This window comes from Cuculus canorus, chromosome 22 (genome assembly GCF_017976375.1).
Source record: "Cuculus canorus isolate bCucCan1 chromosome 22, bCucCan1.pri, whole genome shotgun sequence".
Lineage (NCBI taxonomy): Eukaryota > Metazoa > Chordata > Aves > Cuculiformes > Cuculidae > Cuculus > Cuculus canorus.
The window spans coordinates 5,477,772-5,493,550 of record NC_071422.1 but is presented as its reverse complement, the minus strand read 5'-3'; positions in this window follow the sequence as shown (position 1 = coordinate 5,493,550).

Here is a 15,779-nt window from a genome sequence, read left to right as displayed (position 1 = left end):
GAAACGAGGGGTTGCTGGAGCTGGGGATGCTGGAATTGGGGGGTGCTGGAGCTGGGGATGCTGGAATTTGGGAGGGGCTGAAATTTGGGGGTTGCTGGGGCTGGAGGTGCTGGAATTGGGGGTTGCTGGAGCAGTGGTACTGGAGCTTGCGGAGTGCTGGAGTTTGTGGGGTGCTGGAGCTGGAGGTGTTGGAATTAGGGGGTGCTGGAACTGAGGATGCTGAAGTTTGGGAGGTGCTGGAATTTAGGAGATGATGCAGTTGGGGATGTTGGAATTGGGGGTTGCTAGAGCTGGGAATGCTGGAATTTGGGAGGTGGTGGAATTGGGGGTTGCTGGAGCTGGGGATGCTGGAATTTGGGAGGTGCTGGAATTTCGGGGGTGCTGGAGCTGGGGATGCTGGCACTGGGAATGCTGGAATTTGGGAGGTGTTGGAATTAGGGGGTGCTGGAGCTGAGGATGCTGAAGTTTGGGAGGTGCTGTAATTTAGGGGATGATGCAGTTGGGGATGCTGGAATCGGGGGGTGCTGGAGCTGGGGATGCTGGAATTTGGGAGGTGCTGGAAATTTGCACTCACTCAGCCCAGGAGCCCCTCTTGAACTTTGAGGGCACTTCAATTCTGATTTTTCATCAGTGCTCGAGAGTTGTAGCCATGGCTTCAACCAGCAAATGCTAATGCTGGTTCCATCCCCTGCCCTTCTGCTCAGACAAGAGCCCTCAGGAGCTTTGGGACTCTGTCACAGCCCTGGGCTGAGCTGGGGCCGTTCGTGACCTTGCACTGATGGAGCAGCCGGTACAGCCTGTGCTGACGGCACGGAGAGCCTGGAGGGCTCCCACGGTGGCTCTGGACCTCCAGGCTTTAGATGCTCCAGAGCTTCAGTGGAGGTTGGTGCCTCTTCATGCCTGTCCCCACCCTACCCTGCGTGAGACGATAAATCCTCGCTGCGATGGAGGTGTTATATTTCATCTTAGAATGGTTTGAGTTGGAAGGGACCTTAAAAATCATCTCATTCCAATCCCCCCTGCCATGGATCCTCTCACTGGATCTGGTTGCTCCAAGCCCCATCCAACCTGGTCTTGAACCCCTCCAGGGATGGGGCAGCCACGACTACTCCGGGTAATCTGTTCCAGGGCCTCCCCACCCTCATGGTGAAGAATTTCTTCCTAATATCTAACCTAAATCTTCCCTTTCCCATCCTCCCCTCATCCTATCACTCCGTACCTTTGGAAACCTCCAACACTTTAATGTGATGCTCCCCTCCCCGCCTGGGTCCCCCCATGGTGGTGATGGGGACAGTGCCACCAGTCCCTCTCCCTTCTCCGTGGCCCCTCCTCAGCCATCTCCAGGGGACACCGTCGCATGGGGGCAGAATCCAGCCCGCAGACACCTGCGCATCCACCTTTTCCATTGCAATCCCGGCTTGCCCAGGGTTCAACCCCCACCCCGTGCTCATTCACATCACGGGGACTTCGCTGCTGCCCTTCTCCCCCGCATTTTTTTCCCAGTCTTGACAAAAAAAAAGAAAAAAAATCAGCTCTGTGCTGTGCAGCGGTTTCCATGGCAACTCCATTTCCCCATCCTCTCCCTCGCTGCCTCGCTAACCCCCCTCCCCGGTCGCTGGTCCCCAAAGCGCGGTGACAGGGATGGAGAGGGAGGTGGGATTGTCCTGACAGCCCCTGGGAGGGCTGATCCTGCAGGAAGGATCAACCTTTGGCCAGGGCTCACCGAGCACTTGGGCTTCTTGGCAAGGGGATGGAGCGGCTGATGGTGAATCGGGTTGGAATTGAGCTAAATTAATTCAGTTTTGGAGATGGCCTTTACTCCACCGCCCAGATCCTCATGCTCCCCTGCCCTGGGCAGCAGGATTCACCTTTAGCGTTGTGGAGATGTCAGGTCTCTCTGAATCCTCTCTGGGGTGATGCCGTGGCTGCACGGCCCCCCAGGAGGCTGCCAGTGTCCTGGGGGGCTACTTCTGGTCCATGGGAGCATCTCTGGATCTGCCAATTAAACCCATTCCTGTGAGTGCCTTGGGCTGTGGATGGCCTGAGCACGTGTGCCTCTCCAGCAAAAGCCCATCACTGCCAGGTTTTTAGTCAGGGGTGGTGAATCAGGGGCCGGAGGGGGATGGCAGGGTGCACACTGATGTTTTGCCAAGCCCTGGATCGGGGCTTGAGCGGAAAACCCAACAATCGGAAACCCAAGAGATGTTTGTTTGTAGCTTCATCAACTGAGCGCAGGGTGCTGGACTCCCCCTGTACCATCAGGGCTTGAAGATAAGCCCCGAATTTGGGACGTGGTAGAGCCCTCAACTCAAGGATGCACCCGAAGAGCTGAGTTTGACCCTCGTTAGGGCTACCCCACAATTAGCCATCAGCTCCTGACACCTCCTGAGCCATCCCGGAACAATCGGAAACCCAAGAGATGTTTGTTTGTAGCTTCATCAGCTGAGCGCAGGGTGCTGGACTCCCCCTGTACCATCAGGGCTTGAAGATGAGCCCCAAACTTGGGACGTGGTAAAGCCCTCAACTCAAGGATGCACCCAAAGACCTGAGTCTGACCCTCGTTAGGGCTACCCCACAATTAGCCATCAGCTCCTGACACCTCCTGAGCCATCCCGGAACAATCGGAAACCCAAGTGATGTTTGTTTGTAGCTTCATCAACTGCTTTGTTTTCCCCTCTCCTTCAAGGTCAGGAGGCTCTGCCTGATGTTCCCACTGTAGAGCCATGGGGATTGTCCCCTCTGGTCACTGGCGCTGGGACACAACAGCTTATTCAAGTGACAGCTGTCCAGATTGTCTAATCGACAACCTGGGTCAGGATGGAGCATGGTGGGAACCATCCATGAACCCAACATTTAGCCTTGTGGTGTAACCCTGCTTCATCCTCCTGCACTTCAGGGCTGCTCGAATTTGTGGTGGGGGAAGAAAACGTGCATTAAGTGTCTTACACCGACCCTCCACCGGCTCCAAGCTCAGGGGCATGAGCTGAAGGGATGCCCAAAGGAAGGGTTGGCCTTCAAAAACCAGAGCAATGTGCCAAAGCTGCTGCAAGGGCAGAGGGAAAAACAGAGACCGCATCCTCTGCGGTAAAAGCTGAGGGATGCATGAGGTGAAGAACAGACCCCAACCCCCCATCCCGGCTGCCTGTTTGCAGGGACAACCCTTCTCCTCCCAAAGGAATATCTCCCCTTTTGCAGCCAGAAGGACTCATAAATGTTATTTCCTCACCTGCAGCTCTTTGCTTGGTGCTAACATCCCAGCTCTTTGGCAGGGCTGAGCGGGTTCCTCGCCGCCCGTCCCTGTGCGGAGGTGCTTATTTTGTGAGCCGAGCAATCAATAAGTAATTATCCACCAGGCACTGGCTGCCTCCCCAAACCTCAAAAACCACATGCAATATTTATCTGCCCGACAGACGCGGGCTCTCAGCGTGACCCGCTTTGCCATTGTCAGTAGACAGCCTTGAGCTCTCCAGGGAAAACAGCCACAGCTCCATCAGCGCTGAACCGCATCGCTCCTGCCTCCGCGTTGGAGCTGCTCTGATGGGTGATGTCTCCGAGGTGATGTTTGGTGTTGCAGGGACCATTCCTGGTGTGGAATTCAGGTGAAGGGGCCAGCTCTGCTCAGGAATTGAGCTGATTTGCTTTAAAAAGGGAGAAAATGCAGTGCCGAGGTGGTTTGGGGAGGATGGGAATCATAGAATCATAGAATCGTAGATAATAGAATCATAGAATCATGATAGAATCATAGAATAATAGAATCATAGAATAATAGAATCATAGAATCATGATAGAATCATAGAGTCATAGAATGATTCTACGCAGGAATGGTGCTGAGGGTGCTGAGCAGGGCTGGGGGAGACAGCAAAACTCCTCGTGCCTCAGTGAGTTGGGAAAAGTACCCACCGTGCCGCTAAAAAGAGGGATACATCAGAGCTTTGCTGAGCTCAGGGATGCTAAAAGCTCTTCCCCAAATCCCAACTTGATATCCCCAAAGCGCAGAGGCTCAGCTCCAGCCTCACGTTAGATGAAAGCAAGAGCTAAAGTGGCCCTAAATTGTTTGGGGGGACCGCGTCGACTTCATCTCCGTTGAGTTGGAGGCTTTCAACCACTCAGCTGCTCTACTAATGGACTTTCTATCAGCTTTTCGTTCTAATTAAACCCCAAAGCTCTGGTTTTCCTGAGCACGAGGGATACAGAGGATGAGGTGTGGGGGGATTTGGGAGGTGGATCCCATGGGTACCGTCTGAGGATGTGGAGTTGTGATGGGGCCTTAAATACCTGGAGAAGCCGGGCAGGGGTGTATGGGGTAATCCCAGCAGGACTGTCTGGACACTGAATAATGCATAAATATTGCTAAAATACGGGGCGAAAATTGCTGAGACTCTCAGTTCCAGGTCTGGGCTGGGATGCGAACCGCGAAATTTCCTTTCTCCATTTTTTTTCTGCTTTAATGCGAGTGAATCAGCTGCTTTGGAGCAGCTCCGAAAACAACACGGTGATTGCTCACGACAGCCCCACCAGCCAGCCCTGACCGAGCCAAAATACTGGGAGCAAAGCCATGGATTTGAGCTGACTGGCTATTTGGGTTCATTTTTCCTGCAAAACAAGTGGAAAAAAAAATAAAAATCCATTTTCATCTCCAATGTTTGCAATTCATCGGAGGGAGAGGTTTGTTTGAGATGTAGAGGGGCAGTTCTGCAGAGCCCTAAACCACCCCGAGGTATTCGATGATGAAATGCATCAAATGAGCCCAAACTGGACCCAAAGCTTTGCTCCTAAAATGAATCGTCTTGCATGGAAAACTACAGAATATACTTTTCCTAAAGGAAAATCCCATGCCCGTTTGTTTCCTGGCTGAAGAGGTTTGCTGAGTCTGCAGAGAACTTTGATCTCAGCCTTCCTCAAATCACAGCACTTGGCAGTGAGTTTTTTTTCCCCGTTGTAGCTGAACAGGCAAAGATCTCCCATTAAAAGAAAAAGAAACCCACAAAACCCCAGTCTTTCTTGACATTCAGCTGGAGCTGAGGATGTTCTTCCCTCTCGGGGCCAGGATGGAGGAGGCGCCGGAGAAAACACCCCGAGAAATGCTATAAAACCAACCCCCGCTCCCCTAAACCACATAAATTCCCATCTCTGTTGCTTCCCACATGGGGAAGTCGACCTAAATATTACGGAGGGAAAAAAAAAAGGTACCGCTTATTTTTTCTCCCTGCCAGGAGCTCTCGGGCTCTCGGCAATTAGGAGCAGCAGATTAATCTTGAGTGATATAATGAAGTGTTGGGCGGCTTGAGGAAAGGGCTGGCCAACAGGGGCCGGTTGTTCTCTAAATTAGCAGGGTTTGGGCTGGGTTTGGGTGCAGGCAGAGCCCCCAGGGTGGGAGGGAAGAGAGAGGAGGTTGGGGAGCTCAGCTGGATGCTCAAGGGTCATCCTCAGCCCCTGGTCCTCTGCGTCCCACTGCATAGAATCATAGAATCATAGAATAGTTTGGGTTGGAAGGGACCTTAAAGATCATCCAGTTCCATGGGCAGGGACACCTCCTGCTGGATCAGGGGCTCCAAGCCCCATCCAACCTGGCCTGGAACACCTCCAGGGATGGGGCAGACACAACGTCCCTGGGCAACGTGTTCCAGTGTCTCACCACTCTCAAAGTGAAGAAATTCCTCCTTATGTCCAGTCTAAATCTGCCCCTCTCCAGTTTATCCCCATTCCCCCTCGTCCCATCCCCACAAGCCTTTATGAACAGCCCCTCTCCAGCTTTCCTGGAGCCCCTTCAGGTTCTGGAAGGTCACTGGATCGGTCAGGCTTTGCACTGCAGAAGAGAAATGACCTTTGCGTATTTTCTAACCCTGTTTAGCTTTTCTGCAGCATCCCTAAAGCATCTCTCCACTTACTTTGCCCCATTCCAGCACATCCCAGACACACGCAGCCCCTGGATAATGATTTCCTTGAGCAAAAACTGCCCCAGCACGGCAGGTTGGGGTTGTGTCCAAGCTCAGATTTGCCCTCACCATCTCTGTGCCTCCTTTCTCCAAGGTCCTCATGAGCCTGAAAGCTGAGAGCAGCTGGCACTGAGAGCCACATTCTTCCCATGAGCCGCCTTGTCTTTCCAAAACGAACTTATAAATAGCTTTGCCCTGTAACGAAGTGATTGCCCAGGATCGGTGCCACCGCTGCCAGCAGCTCTTAGCAAACTTATTACCCGGAACAGCCAATTTACTCCCGAGTCTGGCAGGGTCAGCAACCGTCGGGGAAGCAAACGCTAATTAATTGCACTCTGCAAAGCAACTTAGCCGAGCACGGCGTGCAATTAGAGAGTTAACTGCAACCACCGCTGCCGTGGGATTGTGCTAGGGGTGACCGAGCTGCATCGGGAGGAACCCGCTTCAGCTTCAGAAGGAAACTCATGGTGAGAACTTCATGTCGGGGATGCGCATCACTCTGCAAACCGGGGCACCGGCGAGGCTGCGGCGTTCTGCCCTACAAGCGTCCCTGCGTCTACATGCGTCCCTTCAAGTCTCTGCATCACCCGCTGTGGTCCAGTGCCCATCACGAGCTGTCGCAGGGAGGTCCAGAGGAGGCTATAAGGATGATCCGAGGACTGGAGCATCGCTTGTATGAGGACAGGCTGAGAGAGTTGGGGTTGTTCATCCTGGAGAAGAGAAGGCTCTAAGGAGACCTTAGAGTGACCTTCCAGTACCTGAAGGGGCTCCAGGAAAGCTGGAGAGGGACTGTTCACAAAGGCTTGTGGGGACAGGATGAGGGGGAATGGGTATAAACTGGAGAGGGGCAGATTTAGACTGGACATAAGGAGGAATTTCTTCACTACAAGGGTGGTGAAGCCCTGGAACACGTTGTCCAGGGATGTTGTGGCTGCCCCATCCCTGGAGGTGTTCCAGGCCAGATTGGATGGGCTTTGATCCCTCTGATCCAGTGGGAGGTGTCCCTGCCCATGGCAGAGGGGTTGGAATTGGATGATCTTTCAGGTCCCTTCCAACCCAAACTATTCTATGATTCTACGACTTGCTCCCTCTGCCCAGCCCTTTTGCAGGTAAACGTGATATTTCCTTGGGGCAGGAGAGCTGCTCAGAATATAAAAACTCCCGGTGATGTGTGGGGCCTCGGGAGGAATCGTGTGCTAATGCCCTTCCATCGCTGCCGCGGTGAGTCATCCAGGCCCTCCGAGGATCCCGGCTGCGCTTGGATACGGAGGAAGGTAGAAGAAAAAGGCGAGAGGAAAAATTGCTTCGCTCACAAGATATCTTGACTACATCAAGGAAAAAGAAAGTGTCCCCTTTGTCATCCACCCACAGCTCCAGTCCCGGGGCCTCGGGGAGGGAGGAGGGTGTGTTTGCCGTTGGGTGGACAAGGAGAGAGGCTCATTTAGCAGAGAAATGGGAGCACTTAGCCTGGGAACATTTCAAGTCATTAACGGAGCACAATTATTAGTGGTTTTTCTTCCCTCAGTAGCTGCTATATCTTTGTGGGCAGGAGGAGGATGGGTGTCTCCACCAGGCTGGTGGGAAAAAGCCATCCTTGGGGCTGGGAATGAGGTTGGAGCAATACCTTGAAGGGGGTTTTGGGGCAGTGGCTGCCTCCCTTCGCCCATGGCAGCATCCTTGCTCCCACAGTCCTGGTTTTTAGCTGTATCCATGCAATCCCGTGTGCGTTGCTGCATCAATGGATGGTCCTCAGCTCCCAGGTCGCAGCCAGCCCTGACCGAGCTTTACTCCCTGCCGCGCCATGGGAGAGGCACAGCCGTGTTTGCATGGAAAGGGTGAGTTAAACCCCAAACCATAAAAGATATCCCTTAAATCAACAGCATTTTAGCTAAGCCAACCACCTCTATGAGCTGGGGGTGCTTCCCGACGTGAGCTCTGCCTCCACCAAACCAGGGAGCGAGAAGGGATTTACACACCAAGTGCATCCTCCCCTCCACACTGCTGCAGCCGAAAACTTAACGGGGGTGAGGGGGAAGGTCTGTTTCCAGGCTGTTTCCCTCTCCCCCATAAATAAACATGTCCTGTCGGCAGAGAGCTTCCTTCAGCCCAAGGGTTTTGTTAGGCATCGGTCATTTAATATTGCTCTTAAATACTTGTTCTTGGCTCCCAGCCACTTCACCTGGCCCTGAGCGGGGATGCTGGCATTTTGCGTTTAGAAAATACGTATCTATATTTAGATAGGCAGACGGATAGATATGGAAGAAGAGCTTTTCCAATCATTAAACCACCGCATTCCATTTTTTTTCTTTATTACTCTCCCTCATCTTGACTGCAGGCTGGGTTCCCAACCGCTCCCCCGCGGGCAGCGCAGCTGAGACCCACAGGAACGCAGCCCTAAAAGGGTTCTCCGGCAAAATAAACAACCCCAAGCCGATAAATCGGAGAAGAAATCTTCCCTGCAAATGTCTTCCCAAGGTTGAAGCGGGTGGGAAGCCGACAGGGACGTTGCTGGAGGGTTGAGACGATGTCCTGGAGCTGAGTCTGCCCCTGACTTTGCGCAGGGCTGCGATGGCTTCAGGGAGGAAGAGTGGGAGCGGGTGGAATACCCTGCGCGTCTGTGAGATGCAGGAGAGGGAGAGAGATTTTTTTTCTTTTGTGCTTTTCAGAAGAAGAAAGAAAAAAAGGGAGAGAAATCGCTGTCTCTGATCAGCTGTCGCAGGTTTTGCAGGAGGGAGAGCTGCCTTTGAAGCTGGGAGAAGCACTATCGCGCCATGCGGCAGCCGTTGCTGGCGCTGCTCCTCTTCCTCCCGTCGCTGCCTGCTCCCTGCCCTCGCCCGGCACTGCCGAGGGGGCAACCAACCCTTGGGATGGCCAAAACCCCCCCTTCAGGGGTGCTCAGCATCCTGCCCCGACCTCGGTGACACGCGCGTGCCAGGCTGCCACACTGCCAGGGATTTATCTCCTCCAAGAGCCATCGCTGATGGGGTTCAGTTCATAGTTTAAGGCAGTTTGGAGCTGTCTTGATATCTCCTCTCTGCTGGTAAAGACCGAAACACAGCTTCTAGCACCCTTCAAGGAGTCCTTCCCCGGCCAGGATCCCTTGTCAGTGCTCACTGGCATTCCCACTCCTTTCCCCAACACTGCCTGGTTTTCCTTGTGTAACGTCATGACCACAGACCATCCTGCTGGTCTCCAGAGGCTCCTGGTGCTGGCTGATGGACCAGGAATGCCAGCAGAGGCTCCTGGTGCTGGCTGATGGACCAGGAACACCAGCAGAGGCTCCTGGTGCTGGCTGATGGACCAGGAACACCAGCAGAGGCTCCTGGTGCTGGCTGATGGACCAGGAACACCGGCAGAGGCTCCTGGTGCTGGCTGATGGACCAGGAACACCAGCAGAGGCTCCTGGTGCTGGCTGATGGACCAGGAACACCGGCAGAGGCTCCTGGTGCTGGCTGATGGACCAGGAACACCAGCAGAGGCTCCTGGTGCTGGCTGATGGACCAAGAATGCCGGCAGAGGCTCCTGGTGCTGGCTGATGGACCAGGAATGCTGGCAGAAGCTCCTGGTGCTGGCTGATGGACCAGGAACACCGGCAGAGGCTCCTGGTGCTGGCTGATGGACCAAGAACGCCGGCAGAGGCTCCTGGTGCTGGCTGATGGACCAGGAACACCGGCAGAAGCTCCTGGTGCTGGCTGATGGACCAGGAACACCAGCAGAGGCTCCTGGTGCTGGCTGATGGACCAGGAACACCGGCAGAGGCTCCTGGTGCTGGCTGATGGACCAGGAACACCGGCAGAAGCTCCTGGTGCTGGCTGATGGACCAGGAACACCGGCAGAGGCTCCTGGTGCAGACTGATGGACCAGGAACACCGGCAGAAGCTCCTGGTGCAGACTGATGGACCAGGAACACCAGCAGAGGCTCCTGGTGCAGACTGATGGACCAGAAACGCCGGCAGAGGCTCCTGGTGCTGGCTGATGGACCAGGAACACCAGCAGAGGCTCCTGGTGCTGGCTGATGGACCAGGAATGCTGGCAGAAGCTCCTGGTGCTGGCTGATGGACCAGGAACACCGGCAGAAGCTCCTGGTGCTGGCTGATGGACCAGGAACACCAGCAGAGGCTCCTGGTGCTGGCTGATGGACCAGGAACACCGGCAGAGGCTCCTGGTGCTGGCTGATGGACCAGGAACACCGGCAGAAGCTCCTGGTGCTGGCTGATGGACCAGGAACACCAGCAGAGGCTCCTGGTGCAGACTGATGGACCAGGAACACCAGCAGAGGCTCCTGGTGCTGGCTGATGGACCAGGAACACCAGCAGAGGCTCCTGGTGCAGACTGATGGACCAGGAACACCGGCAGAAGCTCCTGGTGCAGACTGATGGACCAGGAACACCAGCAGAGGCTCCTGGTGCAGACTGATGGACCAGAAACGCCGGCAGAGGCTCCTGGTGCTGGCTGATGGACCAGGAACACCAGCAGAGGCTCCTGGTGCTGGCTGATGGACCAGGAATGCTGGCAGAAGCTCCTGGTGCTGGCTGATGGACCAGGAACACCGGCAGAAGCTCCTGGTGCTGGCTGATGGACCAGGAACACCAGCAGAGGCTCTGCCCCAAGGCTCAGCATCGCTCCCAGCAGTGGTGAGGGAAGCAGGTGGCTGTCTTGAAGAGTGAGCATCCACCATCTGTGTCCCTTTGGATAGAGGAGGTTCTGCTCTCCCGAGGCCACCGGGACAAGCCTGGACAGATGGCAGCAAGCTTCTGAATATTTCAAGCTGGGAAACAACACAAAGCAAAATCCCTGGTGCTGGCAAAGAGGAGGAGGAAGGACCGGCTGAGGTAGGGACGGCATCACTGTGAAGAGTGACACAGATCTTCTGCAGCTCTCTCTTGAGGGTGGGAAAGGCCATTGAAGCTTTAAGGGCACGTTCTCCCCTCCTGCTCCTTGGCAGGTGCTTGCACTCGTTCACAGAACCTGGGAAAGGAGAAATAGGGAAAACCAGACAGCCCTCACCTTATGGCTGCGTTTGACACCCAACGGGACTGGAGGGACCGGCACTGTGGATGCAGAGCTTTGCATGTGTTCCACTGGTAGTTGCAGCTGGAAGGAAGAGGCTGAACACCTCCAAAGCACCAACCTGCAGCAATTTATTTGTAGATGCACGTAGGGTTGGCACCTACGAGCAGATGCTTTCAGCCCTCAGCAGCCATCAGGGAGGTGCGTGTGGGTACCTGGTGGTCCCTTTGGTGGACCCTACAGGGACTGATGGGCGTGAAAGGGCTTACTCAAAGGGGGCTCCAGGAAAGCTGGGGAGGAGCTTTTGATCAAGGAGGGCAGGGAGAGGATGAGGAGGAATGGTTTGAAGCTGAAAGAGGGGAGATTGAGATGAGATCTTAGGGAGAAATGTTTTGCTGTGAGGGTGGGGAGGCTCTGGCCCAGGTTGCCCAGAGCAGTGGTGGCTGCCCCATCCCTGGAGGGGTTCCAGGCCAGGTTGGATGGGGCTTGGAGCCCCTCATCCAGTGGGAGGTGTCCCTGCCCATGGAAGAGAGATGGAACTGGATGGGCTTTGAGGTCCTTTCCAACTCGAAACCTTCTGTGATTCTACAATTCCATGAGAGCAAAGTACCAATTGAAGTCAGATGCTCCTTCTGCAGCTCCTGATGATGATGATGCCTCCAGGTCCGAGATGCCCATCCTTTAGCCCAACCACAAATCTCAGCCCAACTCTTCTGTGCTTTTCCACAGGGTTTACACCACATGGAGGTTTCTTTTCCTCTCCCACCTCAAACCAACTCATCCCATAGACATTTGGAGGAATGGGAACAAGTAGAGAGGAGAACTGAGCTTTGAGCACGGAGCAAGAGGCACCAAAGAGGTGCTGGGAGAGAGGAGGTGGGCTGCGAGCTGCGATTTGGTGCAGTTAGAGAGCAGCAAAATTGCAGCTAAGTTAGCGCTGACCTGGATTCACAACATCAAAGGCAACACCAGCGTCCTCCTCAGCCACCCCGGAGACTTTGGAGGAGGTGAATCAATATGCTGAACGCCCACACGTCCCTCTTGTCCCAGCACCGGCTCTGCAGTGGATGTGCTGCTGGTGGCTTGGTTTGGGGGCTGTGGGTCATGGCAGGAGCATCCTCCCGCTCTGGGTGTTGCGATAGGAAGGTAAAAGGCTGCAGAAAAAAATAAGTACTTTATATGCTGAGAAGGAAAACTGCCTCCCTCATGACCAGGGTGGTGGAAGGTCTAACCCCTATCCTGCTGGTACAGCGACACCACCAAAGCCCCTGTCAGACTCATGAGAGGCAGAAAAATGGACCTTATTCCCTCCAGAAACTCCTCCCAGCGCACGATAGTGCAATGCGTGTGTCTACACACACATACCTACAAGGCTCTCATCATTCCAGCATGTCACGACCAGCCACAGGCACCAGGACACGAGGTCCTCATGTCACGACCAGCCACAGGCATCAGGACATGAGGTCCTCATGTCACGACCAGCCACAGGCATCAGGACACGAGGTCCTCATGTCACGACCAACCACAGGCATCAGGACATGAGGTCCTCACATCACGACCAGCCACAGGCACCAGGACACGAGGTCCTCACATCACGACCAGCCACAGGCACCAGGACATGAGGTCCTCACATCACGACCAGCCACAGGCACCAGGACACGAGGTCCTCATGTCACGACCAGCCACAGGCACCAGGACACGAGGTCCTCATGTCACGACCAACAACAGGCACCAGGACACAAGGTCCTCATGTCATGACCAGCCACAGGCACCAGGACACAAGGTCCTCATGTCACGACCAACCACAAGCACCAGGACACGAGGTCCTCACGTCCCAGCCTCAAGAGAGCTGCTCCCTGCCCAGGAAACCCCAGTTCCAGCTGTTTTGGGGAGCCCAAGGCTCTCATTCCCATCACTTCCCTTCACCAACAGCTCCAAGCTTCCTTTTTCCACCACAGCTCCGTCTCGGATCCCCCCCTCCCCGCTTCCCAAGACAATTCATTTATGAGATGACTCACAGCTTGTTAACGCTCCCGGACGCGCATCGGATGGAAAGCAGTGATGCCACCTCCGAGAGCCATCCGGGAGAAGGGAGGGGGGGACAGCCTGGCCTCACAGCTCCCTGAAATCCAAGGAGACGCTGCCAGTTCCCAATCAATGCTCCATTGTCAGCCGAAGGCGGCACCGAGCAGGGGTTGAAAATACCTAAATAAGCAACAATCAGGGAATAAAACCAAACTCCTGTGGGGACCGAGTCCCCCGGGGATGGGTTATGGTGCAGCATCTTTTGTTCGAGGAGGCTGGTGGTGTCTGTGAGCCACACGTTGGCTCCGTCCCCATCCCTGTCCCCACGAGCCTGGGTGAAGGGAGAGGTTTCGGTAACTCCTCAAATCCAATAATCAGTTTGGAAGCCTTTTTTTTTTCAAGGAAAGAGGATGATCCAGGTGATGTAGCCACCCTATGAGGACCCTCGGTGCACCCAGACCTGGGTGGGAGCAGGGGGCTTGGGGCAAGCTGGCGCCGTCATCAGTGTGAATCTCCTTTGTGCCCTGCAAGCATCTTGGGGACACTGAGAACATCTCAGGGGCACTGAGAACATCTTAGGGACACTTAGAACATCGTAGGGACACCGAGAACATCTCAGGAACACTGAGAACATCTTGGGGACACCAAGAATATCTCAGGGGCACCAAGAACATCTCAGGGGCACCAAAACCATCTGAGGGACACTGAGAATATCTTGGGGACACCAAGAAAATCTCAGGGGCACCAAAACCATTTGAGGGACACTGAGAATATCTTGGGGACACCGAGAATATCTTGGGGACACCAAGAACATCCCAGGGGCACCAAAACAATCTGAGGGACACTGAGAACATCTTGGGGGCACCAAGAACATCTCAGGGGCACCAAAACCATCTGAGGGACACTGAGAACATCTCAGGGGCACCAAGAACATCTCAGGGGCACCAAAACCATCTGAGGGACACTGAGAACATCTTGGGGGCACCAAGAACATCTCAGGGGCACCAAAACCATCTGAGGGACACTGAGAACATCTCAGGGGCACCAAGAACATCTCAGGGGCACCAAAACCATCTGAGGGACACTGAGAATATCTTGGGGACACCAAGAACATCTCAGGGGCACCAAAACCATCTGAGGGACACTGAGAATATCTTGGGGACACCAAGAACATCTCAGGGGCACCAAAACCATTTGAGGGACACTGAGAACATCTTGGGGACACTAAGAATATCTCTGGAGCACCAAGAACATCTCAGGGGCACCAAAACCATCTGAGGGACACTGAGAACATCTTGGGGACACCAAGAACATCTCAGGGACACCAAGAACATCTCAGGGGTACCAAAACCATCTGAGGGACACTGAGAACATCTTGGGGACACCAAGAATATCTCAGGGGCACCAAGAACATTTCAGGGGTACCAAAACCATCTGAGGGACACTGAGAACATCTTGGGGACACCAAGAATATCTCAGGGGCACCAAGAACATTTCAGGGGTACCAAAACCATCTGAGGGACGCTGGTGGCATCACCCGCTTGGGACATCACTGATCTCCAGGGACAGGATCGGTGTCTACAAAGCACCAGGCTATTTTCCATCCATCCCCGTCCACCTCGTAGCACATCCACCGCTACGCAAATACTCTGCCCTGGGAGACAGCGTTCCCGCATACAATGCTGAGAAACTAATGCTGCAAAAAAAACCCCTCCACCCTCTCTCCTGCCATTCAGCCACGAGTAGTGGTGAGGCAGAGAAGAATCTCATCTAATTTTAACTCCCATGACGGACGGGATTTGTTCTTTCCCAGCAGCTGCCCTGCAAGGTATGAAAACACTCAGATCTGTTGACGTGGGAAAACAAAACACACAAATCAGCCCATTTTCCTCTTCAAGGCCAATTTAGCCGAAGCTGTCATCAGAAGGACGAGAAGTGATGAGTCCTGGGGAGTCGGGGGGAGCAGCTTGGACCCACGGCTCGGTGGGTACCGGCGCATTCGGACTGATGCTCGTGGTGCATTTTCTCCCTTTCTCGCAAGCCCCAAAACATCTCAGACCTACAAAACCCAATGTGTTGTCCATCTCGTTGAAACGCTGCGATTCCCCAAGGGGTGATTCTGCACGTGGTCCTGAGAAAAGGGGAGCTGAGTGCAAACGGAGCCCTCAAAGAGCGGTTCGCCACCAGCTGGGCGCCATCCAGGTCCCTCCGTCACGGTGACCTCTTGGTTTCTCATGTGTTTTCTCAAGGAGAGAGAGAGTTTTGGGCATCCTGAATTGGGATGGGGGGAATTGAGCCATGAAGGAGAGCAAAGACGCACGGGGGATAGCGATGGGTAAATCCCATTGTTGACTTAAGAGGAGAGAGGGAGAGAAGGATGCATGGATGGATGGATGGATGGATGGATGGATGGAAGGATGGATGGATGGAAGGATGGATGGAAGGATGGATGGATAGATGCAGGGATGGATGCAGGGATGGATGGATGCAGGGATGCAGGGATGGATGGATGGATGGATGGATGGATGGATGGATGGATGCAGGGATGGATGCAGGGATGGATGGATGCAGGGATGGATGGATGGATGGATGGATGGATGGATGCAGGGATGCAGGGATGGATGCAGGGATGGATGCAGGGATGGATGGATGGAATGATGGATGGATGGATGGATGGAGGAAGGGACAAATGGACAGACTCCCAGTTGGGAAGAGAGTTCTTGCTTACAAGATTGCTCTAAACAACACTTCCCTGCTCTCTGCCTCTCGCTGAGGCTGATGGGGGTCCCAGCATCCATCCCCACCCCA